The sequence below is a fragment of the Helianthus annuus genome, chromosome 7, assembly GCF_002127325.2.
Source record: "Helianthus annuus cultivar XRQ/B chromosome 7, HanXRQr2.0-SUNRISE, whole genome shotgun sequence".
In the NCBI taxonomy this organism is placed as follows: Eukaryota; Viridiplantae; Streptophyta; class Magnoliopsida; order Asterales; family Asteraceae; genus Helianthus; species Helianthus annuus.
The window spans coordinates 98,327,839-98,340,772 of NC_035439.2; the positions used below are offsets into that span (position 1 = coordinate 98,327,839).

The window sequence follows — 12,934 nt, forward strand, 5'->3', positions numbered from 1 at the left end:
AACAGGATTAGGGTTTCCTACTTGGTCAACAAGTTAACTAAGTGGGCCTTATAACTAGGGCCGGCTAACCTTAACTAGGGCCGGCTAACCCTAATTAGGGCCGACTACCGTAAAGCCTACGAACCCAACAATCTCCCACTCGGAGGCTTTGCATAGTCCACAAAGTGCATCCAAGAAACCCATCACCAGTAACTTCAGTAATCTTTACGTTCAAGTCTTCCCAGCCTCCAGTTCCAAGAACAAGCTAAGACTTCAGTCACATCCAAGCCACCTAGTTGCAACCACACCTCTCATCAAGTAACTGAGAGACCAGTTGAAGCTCCCACAAGCTCCAACCCAACAGTCTTATTAGACCCATTCTCTATCTCAACTGGTTGCACGATCCACCAGCTCCAGAGATACACCGAAAATTAATACCACTCTCCACATTTTGCAAACTATTTCCAGGAGAGCTTTTTTCTTCAGTCGGAATCTTCGTCTTCAAAACCCAACGGTTATTTGTGATTGTACCCGGAACACGACCCATGCTCCCACTATCACCAAATCCCCTGACTGGCTTAAACTTAGACCCCCGACCACATTCAACTGACATCCCTAAAGCATCAGGATTCAAGTTCGCAAATTGAACCCTCTTCCGCTTACTAGATTCAGTGAACCAGACTTTATGTTGTACAGGGACGGCTACTCCCTCAGCAGGTATCTCAACTAGATACAACGATCCTCGTTTCCTCCCACAGGCAACAACAAGATTTCCATCAATCACCTTCCAATTCCCACCACCAAACTTAACATCTAGTCCCTGTTTATCCAGTTGACTAACAGAAATAAGTTTCTTCGTTAAACCTGGAATTACCCTGACGTTCTTTAAGTTCCATGTAGTGCCTAGCGGAGTCTTCAGATTGACATCTCCCATACCCTTAACATTAAGAACATGACCGTTAGCTAATCGTACCTTTCCAAAGTCTCATTTTTTCATATTCACCATCGTCTCCCCGCTGTGCATGGCGTGAAACGAAGAACCAGAATCCATAGCCCAAGAATCTACAGACTCTTCACAGAAAACCAGTACGTCACCATCAGATTCATCTGACATAACACTGTTTACATGCTGGTTACCATCCTCTTTCTTAGGATCAGGACACTCGTTTTTAACATGCCCCTTTTTCACCACAGTTCCAGCACCTCACATTCTTCCCAACTTTAGACAAGCTTTTCCCACGACTCCCACTGCTTCTGTTTTTACCTCTTCCCCTGAAAACCAAAATTAAAAACGGAAACAGAAGCTGGACACAGCCCCGTGTTCAGTGGACACGACCCATGTTCAGGGTCTGTATCTGGGCGTTTTAATTAAAAGTTACTGGTCTTGCTGAACCGGATGATGGTAGGTACTTTTCGGGCAAGCAGGGTAGGGGCCAGTGTAAGCACGCTTTGCAACCCGGTGCATAGGTAACTGGTGCTGGAGCTGATCGGTGCTGAGATTGCTGCTGAGCCGGTACGGCTTGAAGCGAGGCAGCAGTGGTAGTGACAGCACAGTTCTTGTTGCTGGAGTTGATGTTGTTGTTCTTCCTCTTGCGACGTGAGGACTTTGAAGATTGAGGAGCGGCGGCGGCATCAGCGATTGGTGCGGCGGTAGCTTGGTGCAGGTTCTTGGTAGCTTTATCGCAAAATCCAGCTTTGACTCGCTTGTCGTTGATCTCAGCGGCAAGCAGGTAAGTTCCCTCGATTGTTGCTGGCTTTGAAGCATGCACAAAATCTGCAACACAATCTGGCAGAGCGCGGATGTACTTCTTGATTGTCATGTCAGTAGTCTTGACTTGATCAGGACAGATAATACTAAGCTGCTTGAAGTGAGCAGTTAAAGCAACGTTGTCACCATCCTTCTGCTTTAGATGCCAGAATTCGTCCTCCAACTTTTGGCGCTCATGGGGAGGCAGAACTCTTCGAGCATAACGTTCTTCAACTCATCCCATGACAGACCATAAGCTGCATCGTTTCCGCGTTTGTTCCTTGACGTGCTGTCGTAGGTACACGCAAATTTAATCCAAATACAACTAATAGTTAGAGGTAAATGGGTATCGAACTCAGGGAGTATGTGGAAAATGTGTGATTTTATAGCTTTGCACTTAAACTAAAATTAACCTACAATGCAGAAATTAAAACTCAAGAGTTGATTGTTTTGATTTTAAGAACTACTATTAACTACTTAAATTGCAAATCAAAGATTAAGTTGTAAACAGATTAGGAACAAGCGACCATCCTAAATTTCCAGTTTGCTTTTGACAATTGTGTTTAAATTCACTAGAAAGAATCACATAGACATGATTCGTGTATAATTGTTTGTTGTGATAAAAGGGAACTAAGTACTCGGATTATGACAATGCGAGGTTGTTACCCGATAACCAATTGATTAATATCCAACCCTAATCCCTCCCGTGATATCTCGATTGTCAACGACACCAAGAACGTACGGTTTAGAATATGATTATAACATCAATCAACAATTTACAAACAAACATTCACACACCATAATAAACAAACCATCATAGCAAGTCTATTATTCTAGAAATAAGAATCAAAACACAAATGTCTTAGACAAACCTTCAACCTAGGATGATCACCATAAGTTTAGCCACTCATGACTTGGACAATCATCATCACATACATATCAATGTTCATAGGAATTAAAAACACTAACAAGATGTTTAGAAATTGTTTCAAGCTCTCAAGAACACCCAAAAATCGCCCATAGACTGCTGGTAACCGAATGAGATTGATTGGCCTTGAAAAGACACAATAAAACATCATAAAATAGGGCAGTTACACATTTCTCCGTCATCTCCACCGTAAATTACGGTACCACCGTAAGTTACGGTGGACCAAAAAGTGTTACGGTGGGTCTCTACTGCCTTACGGTGGACGAAAAATGCTGGGGTCTACCGTAAATTACGGTACCACCGTAAGTTACGGTAGGCTTCAGCATGAAATTTTGTTTTCAGCATAACTTTTTCGTTTCAACTTCGTTTTCTTCACCGTTTTCGCCTACGTTCTCGTAATTTCGTCCTCTATAATGCTATCCTCTTAATTCTTCCATACCAATAATTGATTTTTTTTCATTTATTCTCTGTCTTCCAATCTCCAATCCAGTCGCGCCCATTCGAAGCTTCATTTCCACACTTTTAAGCCCCAATTGTACCTGAAACACAAGCAACAGTAGTTATCTAATTCTAGACAATTACCCGATTAAATGTGGGATTTTAATATCGTTTATACCACTTAAGGGTTGTCCTACGGACTACCCGTCACATCCCCACACTTAACCGTTGCTTGTCCCAAGCAACCCATCAAAAACCATTTTCAAATGCACAAGCGATCAACATAAATCAAGCATAAACATATCATCCTTTTACTAGCCCTTTTCCTAACACCCAAACAACACACCCCTCGCTATATCTCTCCTCTCGGCAACAAGTAAGCACTAGCAAAGATAAGCTAGACACACAAAAGGCAAACGGGTAATTGCACAACTATATGCTTGTACCTGAATCGGTCCTTCACCTAACAATTGTCAAAACATGAATGCAAATCAAATGGGCTTTAAGTTTGTAACGTGGCTTGGTGTAGGGGTAGGAAATGGAATATATTTGTAGTAGCGAATGACTTTACCCGGTCTTTTATTACACAATGAAACAAATAAACACCAAACTTAAACTTCTATATACAAGACAACTCAACATCAATTTTTTTTCTTTTTCATTGCTTTTTCGCTTTTTTTTTTCTTTTTCTTTCTTTTCATATCTCTTTTTTTTTCTTTTTTTTTTAATCAATAAGCAAACATTCAACATAACATCATAACATATCTACACACTACTAAAACACTACTAACACTATAAGACCGGGTCAAGTTGGGTAAAATTTTAGGAAACTAGCTAAGGGGTAACAAATGATAGGCTTTAGGCACAAAATTGGGCAACTAAATGTCCAAACCCCCGCCCCTCTCACTACCAAGCTCATATATATAATTAATGAGGTCCAACCCCGCAAATCCCACACTCGCACTCTAAAGACGAGGCTACCTAAATGCCCCTATCCTTTTCACATTCACGTCCAACTAAGGACTCAAACCGCATTCAAGCACAAGTTCTAATGCACCCCCGCCCGTAGCCACTCTCATCAAAGATAAATTTTATTTATGTACAAGTGTGGCTTCAACTCTCACCAAGAAAAAGGGTAATTAAGGGTTGCCGGTGTGTCACTCGGGGTTAGTTCAAAGTGTTCGAATTTCAACAATGTTTCGCTTGATTTAAAAATTTTAAAAACCGTCAAAATATTCCCCCATCCCCACACTTGGGATACATTGACCCCAATGTATGGTTTTGGAAGGAATTGATCACTAAAAACCCATTCAACATCAATATTAGCTCAAAATCTCAAACTACAAATTTCTTTTTGGATTTTTTTTATTTTTATAAACAAAAGCAAACTAATAAACTAATAATATTTCAGAGCTAAAGAACATGACAAGTCTAAGGAAAAAGTACATTGACCTGGTAAAGTTTGGCACAACAGATATTGTAAATGATCCAATTTCCTATCACCACCTTCACACAAATATCCGCACGTCTTCCCCACACTTGAGTGTTGCCATGGCCCTGAAACATTAAAAAAAACTAAAGAAATAACAAGATCAGTGAAAAACCTCGGGTTGCCTCCCGAGCAGCGCTAAGTTTTCAGGTCTTCAGCCAGACCGTACCACCCCCATTTATGGTGGCTCAAAGAAACGGTTCCTGCCATCTCCATCACTTCCTCGTGCCATTGAACAAAATGCATCCGTCACGTTCTGACTCGGTGGGTAATCAAATACACTCTTGCTTGAACCCATATGTTTTTCTTCACAGTCTGGTGGGTGATTTTTTCTCATTCTTTGAAACACCTTTTCACTAAACCCGTTATCCTTCGCCACAACAAAATCATAACTAATCATCTTAGTCTGAACACCAAATGACAACTTACGGTTCTTTTCGGTCATAGTAATAATCCCGTCTCTACAATCGATTTGAGCATTTGCCGTATAGAGAAACGGTCGACCTAAAATTACCCTTTGTTGTGCTACCATTTTGGTAGAAACATAGTCTAGTACTAGAAAATCCACCAGATATTCAAACTCTCCCAGCTGAATCTTAACATTCCTAACCATTCCCCGTGGATGCCTCCAACTTTCATCCGCCAAGCTAATCATGGTGTCTATATCTTCAAGCGGACCAAAGTCGTACATATCATATAGATCGCCTGGTAACACACTCATGCTTGCCCCATAGTCCAACAATGCGTGAGGGATTTTTAATTTTCCCACATGGATAGGCACGATTGGTGCTCCATGCTCTTTATCATTCTCACCATCGGTATCCTTTTTCAAACCTGCATTTATTTGACTCGAAGAGGTTAGACATTTTTCATTAAATTCGGTACTAGGAACGGTGCTTACCACATTGATGTTAACACTTTTAATGTTTTTGGGATTTATCACCGTGTCACTTGGTACCTGGCCTTTTGCTTTCTTCAAAATCGCCACTTCACTCGCAAGTTGACCCATTTGAGTAGTCAAAGTTTGAATAGCTTTATCACGGGCCTCGTCCTTTTGCATCCGAACTTCATCACGTTGATTCATTCGTTGCATTTCGACTTGCATCGCCTTCAACATCTCCATTACTTCGTTTCCACCCGAAGAGCTTTGACCCGTTTGATATTGCCTTCGAAATCCTTGGTTTCCTTGGAAATTCGGGTTGACTTGATTTGAAGGGTTCCCATAACGAAAGTTTGGGTGATTCCTCAACCCGGGGTGGTAAGTGTTAGAATTCATATTGTTGTAATTTCTACCACCCCCTCCTTGACCTTGCACAGCATGAACCTCTTCGTATTGCCCATCACCTCCTTGGCAATTTTCAGCCGCATGACCTATTTCATTGCAAATAGCACAAACATCATAAATTTGATTAGAAGTTTGTACATTACCATCATCAACCGCATGCACTTGTGTTCGGGTAATGGCCGGTCGTGCTCTCCTTGATGCTTGAGCTTTTCTCTTTGATGTGACCGCCATTTGCTCCAAAAATTCCCAATCATCATGCTCATAATTTGTACCAAAAGTGCCATTTGTGATAGACATTAAGTCGCGAGCATCTTCGGCACTTAACCCCTCATGGAAAGCATTCATCAATTCCCAAATCTCAATCCCATGATGAGGGCAATTCTTTATCATCATGTTAAAACGTTCAAAAGCCTCATGGAACATCTCACCTTGTTGTTGTTGAAAACTTCTCAACCCTTTCCTAGCATCATTCGTCTTTTGAGCGGTGTAAAATTCATCCAAAAAGGTTTGTTGCATTTCCCCCATGTATATATAGATGCCGAAGGTAATGTGTAGAACCACTTTTTCGCCTTGTCTTCCAAAGAAAATTGGAATAGTACCAATTTAATATCATCGGCTGAGAATCCTTGACCCCCAAGAGTGTTGCAAATCGAGTCATAAGCCTCCAAATGAAAATAAGGCTCCTCCGTTGCTAAACCCTTATATTTTGGCAAGCTTTGCAATGAGTTGGTTCTCACTTCAAATGTCCTCCCTTGATCATTGTGAGGAATGACTACCGGTGAAGGATTATGAGTGATTATTGGCCTGAAATGCGCTTCTATACCTCTTGCATGTTCTCTAAGATGCCTCCTTGGTACACCCAACCGAACTCTTGGACGCATCGGACCCATTGGTCTTGGCATATGCCCTTGTGGTGCCAATGGTTGTTGAAATTGTTGTTGTGGCATCAGTGGGTTTTGAATTGGCCTTTGGAATTGTTGAACATTCGGTGGACGAACTTGTTGCAATGGTACCGGACGTTGCAATTGTGGTCCTTGTGGCCTTGGCCTAACGTGTTGTGGTATGAGTTGATGTTGTTGTGGCACTCCACCAACACTTGGCATTACTTGAAATTGACCTTGCACATACCCAAAGTCTCCTTGATCTCCATCACCTCCATAAGCATACCCATCTTCATCATAACCCTCAAACTCCTCAAATCCTTCATCATACCCATCTCCTTGAATTCCCGACGATTGTCCAAATGGAAGGGTTGAATATTGAAAACCCGCTTGGTTTTGTGGTCTAAAGGATGAAGTAGCATGCACAATTGTGGAATTTGGTGCTATTGTGAAGTTAGAGGATGATTGACCCGTAGTTGGGGGAAAGAAATGGGAAAATGGTGGGATTGTGGTAGAAGGGTTAAAGGTAATGGTGGGTTCGACTTGGGTAGTGATCGGTTGAGTGACATTGGTCGGTGTAACTTCAAATGGTGGAGTAGGTTCTATGGTGGTATTTGGTATAGTGGTGTTTGGTGATGGTTGTGTGGAAGTAGGTATAAACGATGAGGTCGTTTGACCCGTTGTGGGTGGTACTTGAGTTTCTTGCATTATGTTTCGTGGTGTGATGGGTGAAGTGGGTGAACCAACAATTCTGTTTTCTCGTAGTACAACTCGGTTATGCCTCAACGTTCTTTCAATTTCCGGATCAAACGATAGTGGTGACGACTTGTGAGAGCCTCTAGTATGCATACACCTGTGAGTACCTGCACACTAAACACAACCAGCGTAAACCCGAAAATAACAAACAAAACTACTAAATTAACACACGTTACGCACTACTCCCCGGCAACGGCGCCAAAATTTGACGTGCTGTCGTAGGTACACGCAAATTTAATCCAAATACAACTAATAGTTAGCGGTAAGTGGGTATCGAACTCAGGGAGTATGTGGAAAATGTGTGATTTTATAGCTTTGCACTTAAACTAAAATTAACCTACAATGCAGAAATTAAAACTCAAGAGTTGATTGTTTTGATTTTAAGAACTACTATTAACTACTTAAATTGCAAGTCAAAGATTAAGTTGTAAACAGATTAGGAACAAGCGACCATCCTAAATTTCCAGTTTGCTTTTGACAATTGTGTTTAAATTCACTAGAAAGAATCACATAGACATGATTCGTGTATAATTGTTTGTTGTGATAAAAGGGAACTAAGTACTCGGATTATGACAATGCGAGGTTGTTACCCGATAACCAATTGATTAATATCTAACCCTAATCCCTCCCGTGATATCTCGATTGTCAACGACACCAAGAACGTACGGTTTAGAATATGATTATAACATCAATCAACAATTTACAAACAAACATTCACACACCATAATAAACAAACCATCATAGCAAGTCTATTATTCTAGAAATAAGAATCAAAACACAAATGTCTTAGACAAACCTTCAACCTAGGATGATCACCATAAGTTTAGCCACTCATGACTTGGACAATCATCATCACATACATATCAATGTTCATAGGAATTAAAAACACTAACAAGATGTTTAGAAATTGTTTCAAGCTCTCAAGAACACCCAAAAATCTCCCCTAGACTGCTGGTAACCGAATGGGATTGATTGGCCTTGAAAAGACACAATAAAACATCAAAAAATAGGGCAGTTACACATTTCTCCGTCATCTCCACCGTAAATTACGGTACCACCGTAAGTTACGATGGACCAAAAAGTGTTACGGTGGGTCTCTACTGCCTTACGGTGGACGAAAAATGCTGGGGTCTACCGTAAATTACGGTACCACCGTAAGTTACGGTAGGCTTCAGCATGAAATTTTGTTTTCAGCATAACTTTTTCATTTCAACTCCGTTTTCTTCACCGTTTTCGCCTACGTTCTCGTAATTTCGTCCTCTATAATGCTATCCTCTTAATTCTTCCATACCAATAATTGATTTTTTTCATTTATTCTCCGTCTTCCAATCTCCAATCCAGTCGCGCCTATTCGAAGCTTCATTTCCACACTTTTAAGCCCCAATTGTACCTGAAACACAAGCAACAGTAGTTATCTAATTCTAGACAATTAACCGATTAAATGTGGGATTTTAATAGCGTTTATACCACTTAAGGGTTGGCTTGGGACCCACAAACGGTCCATGAAGTAATACGATCCATTGTCCTTCAGTTCAAGAGCAGGGGTTATGTGATAAGGAAATTCCTTATCCATCAAACCTTGTGAAACACAAGCTTGTTGGGCCTGAGAAATACGTGCTTGGATATCGGATTGAGCTTGGATAACAGATTTAACACGAACACAATGAAGCTTAGTACGTTCCTTGCGACTCAAAGCATCGGCTACGACATTCGCCTTACCAGGATGGTAGCGAATCTCGCAGTCGTAGTCGTTTAGAAGTTCAACCCAACGTCGCTGCCTCATGTTAAGTTCTTTCTGATTGAAGATATGTTGAAGACTTTTGTGGTCAGTGAAAACCACACATTTTGTACCGTACAAATAGTGTCTCTAGATTTTGAGAGCGAAGACAACTGCACCCAACTCAAGATCATGAGTGGTGTAGTTCTTCTCATGTATCTTCAATTGCCTTGATGCTTATGCTATGACTTTGTTTCTTTGCATCAGGACGCAGCCAAGACCTAATTTAGATGCGTCGCAATAAACGACGAAATCATCATTGCCCTAAGGCAATGTTAGGACAGGCGCGTCGCAAAGCTTTTGTTTCAAAGTCAGAAACGCTTCCTCTTGTTTGACTCCCCAATCAAATGGCTTGTTCTTCTGAGTTAGAGCAGTTAGAGGAACTGCAATCTTTGAGAAGTTTTCTATGAAGCGGCGGTAATAATCCGCTAGACCAAGAAAAGAACGAACTTCAGTAGGAGTAGTAGGTGTATCCCAATCCTTAATCGCACTGATCTTGGAGGGATCTACATGAATACCTTGTTCGTTGACAATGTGTCCTAAGAATTGAACTTCTTTAAGTCAGAATTCACACTTGGAGAATTTGGCGAAAAGTTGCTCTTTCTTTAGGAGTTCCAAAGTAAGACGAAGATGATGCTCAAGATCAGCTCGCATCTTAGAATATATTAAAATGTCATCAATGAAAACGATGATGAACTTATCTAAATAAGGCTTGCAGACCCTATTCATCAAGTCCATGAAAACAACAGGAGCATTAGTCAAACCGAATGGCATGACTGTGAACTCATAATGCCCATAGCGAGTACGGAACGCTGTCTTGGGAATATCTTCTTCATGCACACGAAGCTGGTGATATCCAGATCGTAGATCAATCTCCGAAAAGTAAGAAGCGCCTTGCAATTGATCAAAGATCATCCATGCGAGGTAGGGGATATCGATTCTTGATGGTGAGCTTGTTAAGCTCATGATAATCGATACACATCCTAAAAGATCCATCCTTCTTTTTGACAAAAAGAACGGGAGCACCCCAAGGTGAAAAGCTAGGACGGATGAAACCTTTGTCGGAGAGTTCCTGCAGCTGCTTAGACAACTCTTGCATCTCAGACGGTGCAAGACGGTATGGAGCTTTGGCAATGGGATTTGCACCAGGTACGAGATCAATATGGAACTCGACTTGGCGTGCTGGGGGTAGACCAGGTAACTCTTCAGGAAATACTTCAGGATAATCCCGTACAACAGGAATATCTTGAATAGGCTTACCTTTGCCCTTATCTGCTATGACATGTGCCAAAAATGCCACGTAGTTCTTTCGCAGATACTTTCGAGCTTTAAAACAAGACATGAGTTTGAGACTACCAGCAGGCTTCTCACCACAAACCTGTAGGATCTCGCCTGTCGACAGCGGCACACGAACAATCTTCTCAGAACAAACTATCTCTGCGCGATGCTTAGATAACCAATCCATACCCACAATAACGTCGAAGCTTCCAAGTTGCATTGGCGTGAGGTCAATAGGAAAAGTATGGTCGTTAAGGTTCAACTGGCAGTTGCGTAGAACAGAATTAAGAACAATGGGTTCACCACTGGCAACCTCTACTGTCAAAGGTTTACCTAGTTTCGTTCTAGACACGCGAAGCATTGGCTTAAAAGACAATGACACAAAACTCTTGTCGGCACCCGAATAAAAAAGAACAGATGCAGGCTGATTATTAATAAAGAACATACCGTTCACCACTTCATTGTCTGCTTGTGCCTCTTGAGCATTCATGTTGAAGACTCGCCCTCGAGCCTGAGCCTGATTCTGGTTTGCATTCTGGTTCTGGTTGGCTAGTCTTGGGCACCGGTTTCTGTAATGGGTCAGATCCCCACAGTTATAACAAGCACCCGGTGGGTATTGTGGTCGTGCAGCTTGACCCTGTTGCTGAGCAGGAGGCTGAGTAACTTGTTGAGCAGGGTTCTGAACTGCGCGATTTTGAGCAAACCGACAAACATCGGCAAGATGACCTGACTTCCCACAGTTAGTACAGAAACGGCACTGATGTTGCGGCTGATGGTGACTGTTGCATCGATTGCACAAAGGTGCACTTCCTGAATAGGGCTTCTTTGCTGGAGGCTGTGCGGGTTGGTTGGGAGCTGCCTGGTTAGCTTGGGCAGTGACAGCATAGTTCTGGGAAGCCTTACGCTTCCTTGCCCTTTTCGATGAACCAGAATCCTTTCCATTCTTGTTTTGACCTTTTTTGCTATCTTCGTTGTCAGCCGACTGTTTCTTGCCCTTGTCACCCTTCCTGTGTAATTTATTCTTCCGAATCTGCGACTCAGTCAATGTCGCTGATAACTCGATCGCCTGACGGAGTGTGGTAGGGTTGCTACCAGTAATAATGTCTTGTACTGAGTCAGGCAGGCCGTCGATGTACCTCTCGATAGCCTTGTCGAGTGGGGCAACCATAGTCGGGCAAAACAGACTCAACTCCTCGAACCTATCAGTATATGCCCTGTGCTCGCCACTATCTTGCTTCAAATCATCAAACCCTTTCTCCAGCGCTCGTTGCTCATGACGAGGACAAAACTCCCTCATCATAAGGGGCTCTCAGTTCAGCCCATGTCTGTGCTAGAGCAACATCTGCACCACGGTCTCTCATTACCCCATTCCACCATGTAAGAGCCCTCTTCTGAAAGACGCTCAAAGAAAACTCGACCTTGCAATTATCCGGACACTGCACGTGGCGAAAAGTATTCTCGATGCTCTCGAACCATTGAAGAAGCCCAGTTGCTCCCTCAGAACCACTAAACTTGAGTGGTTTAGCCGAGTTAAAGTTCTTGAAATTTCATGTACCATTGTTGTTATTGTTGGCTTGGTTCCATTGAGCAAAGAGATTTGGGAATTGAGCAGCCATCTGCTGCGCAATAATTTCTGCCAGCTCGGCAGTTGCTATCTGGTGTTCGCGTCGAGGAGGCATTCTAAAAGAGGAAAAACATGAAAGGAAACGAGTGAGATGACTGGATGAAGAGAATGAGATGAAACAGAATCAACAAAAGCAAAGATGGTGGTTCCGCATCGCAAAGCAAACAAGCGACACGAAGTGTCTAGTCAAAGTAAGTGGGTCAAAATAATGTATCGCGAAGACATGTTCGCCTATAAGTGAACACTCACCCCGAGAGTTCCCAGGTAAGAGTGACTGGTCCGATTATGTGGATTTGTACGAACACTCTAGCCTTAGACAGAAAACTCAGGGTACAGGCATTCACTCTTCCAGTTCGCACGTGTTCACACTATTAAAGCCCAAAACTTTGACGAGATTTTTGAGAATCCAAAGGGGTTCAAAACCTAGTAATCAATCATCCTAGAACAGATGATTAATTTTCAAAGCGGATTCGGAACCGAAGTTCCCGTTGTGGTTATCACCTAAGGATAGGTGAAGTGCATGTTTTATAATCTAAACACAAGATAACTTGTGTTAGGGTCCTAGAAAGTTATAGTCTAGGTCAAAGCATTACTAATAACCTAATTCCCTATAACCATTGGCTCTGATACCAACTCTTCTGTCACACCCCGGCCGCGTGTAACATGCAACCGCGGCGGAAACGCCAGGGAGTGTTGATGGACAGAATTAATTGTTTCATAACCATGGAAACCAAAGTTACATTTTATTTATT

At 42.1% G+C, this 12,934-nt stretch overlaps 1 non-coding gene across 1 annotated transcript; it reads left to right on the forward strand.

The window, feature by feature from the left end:
• Window positions 1-6,227: 6,227 nt before the first annotated feature.
• On the forward strand, window positions 6,228-6,333 carry LOC118480679. Its single transcript, XR_004863657.1, has one exon. It is a non-coding gene; the product is annotated as a small nucleolar RNA R71 (small nucleolar RNA).
• Window positions 6,334-12,934: the final 6,601 nt, after the last annotated feature.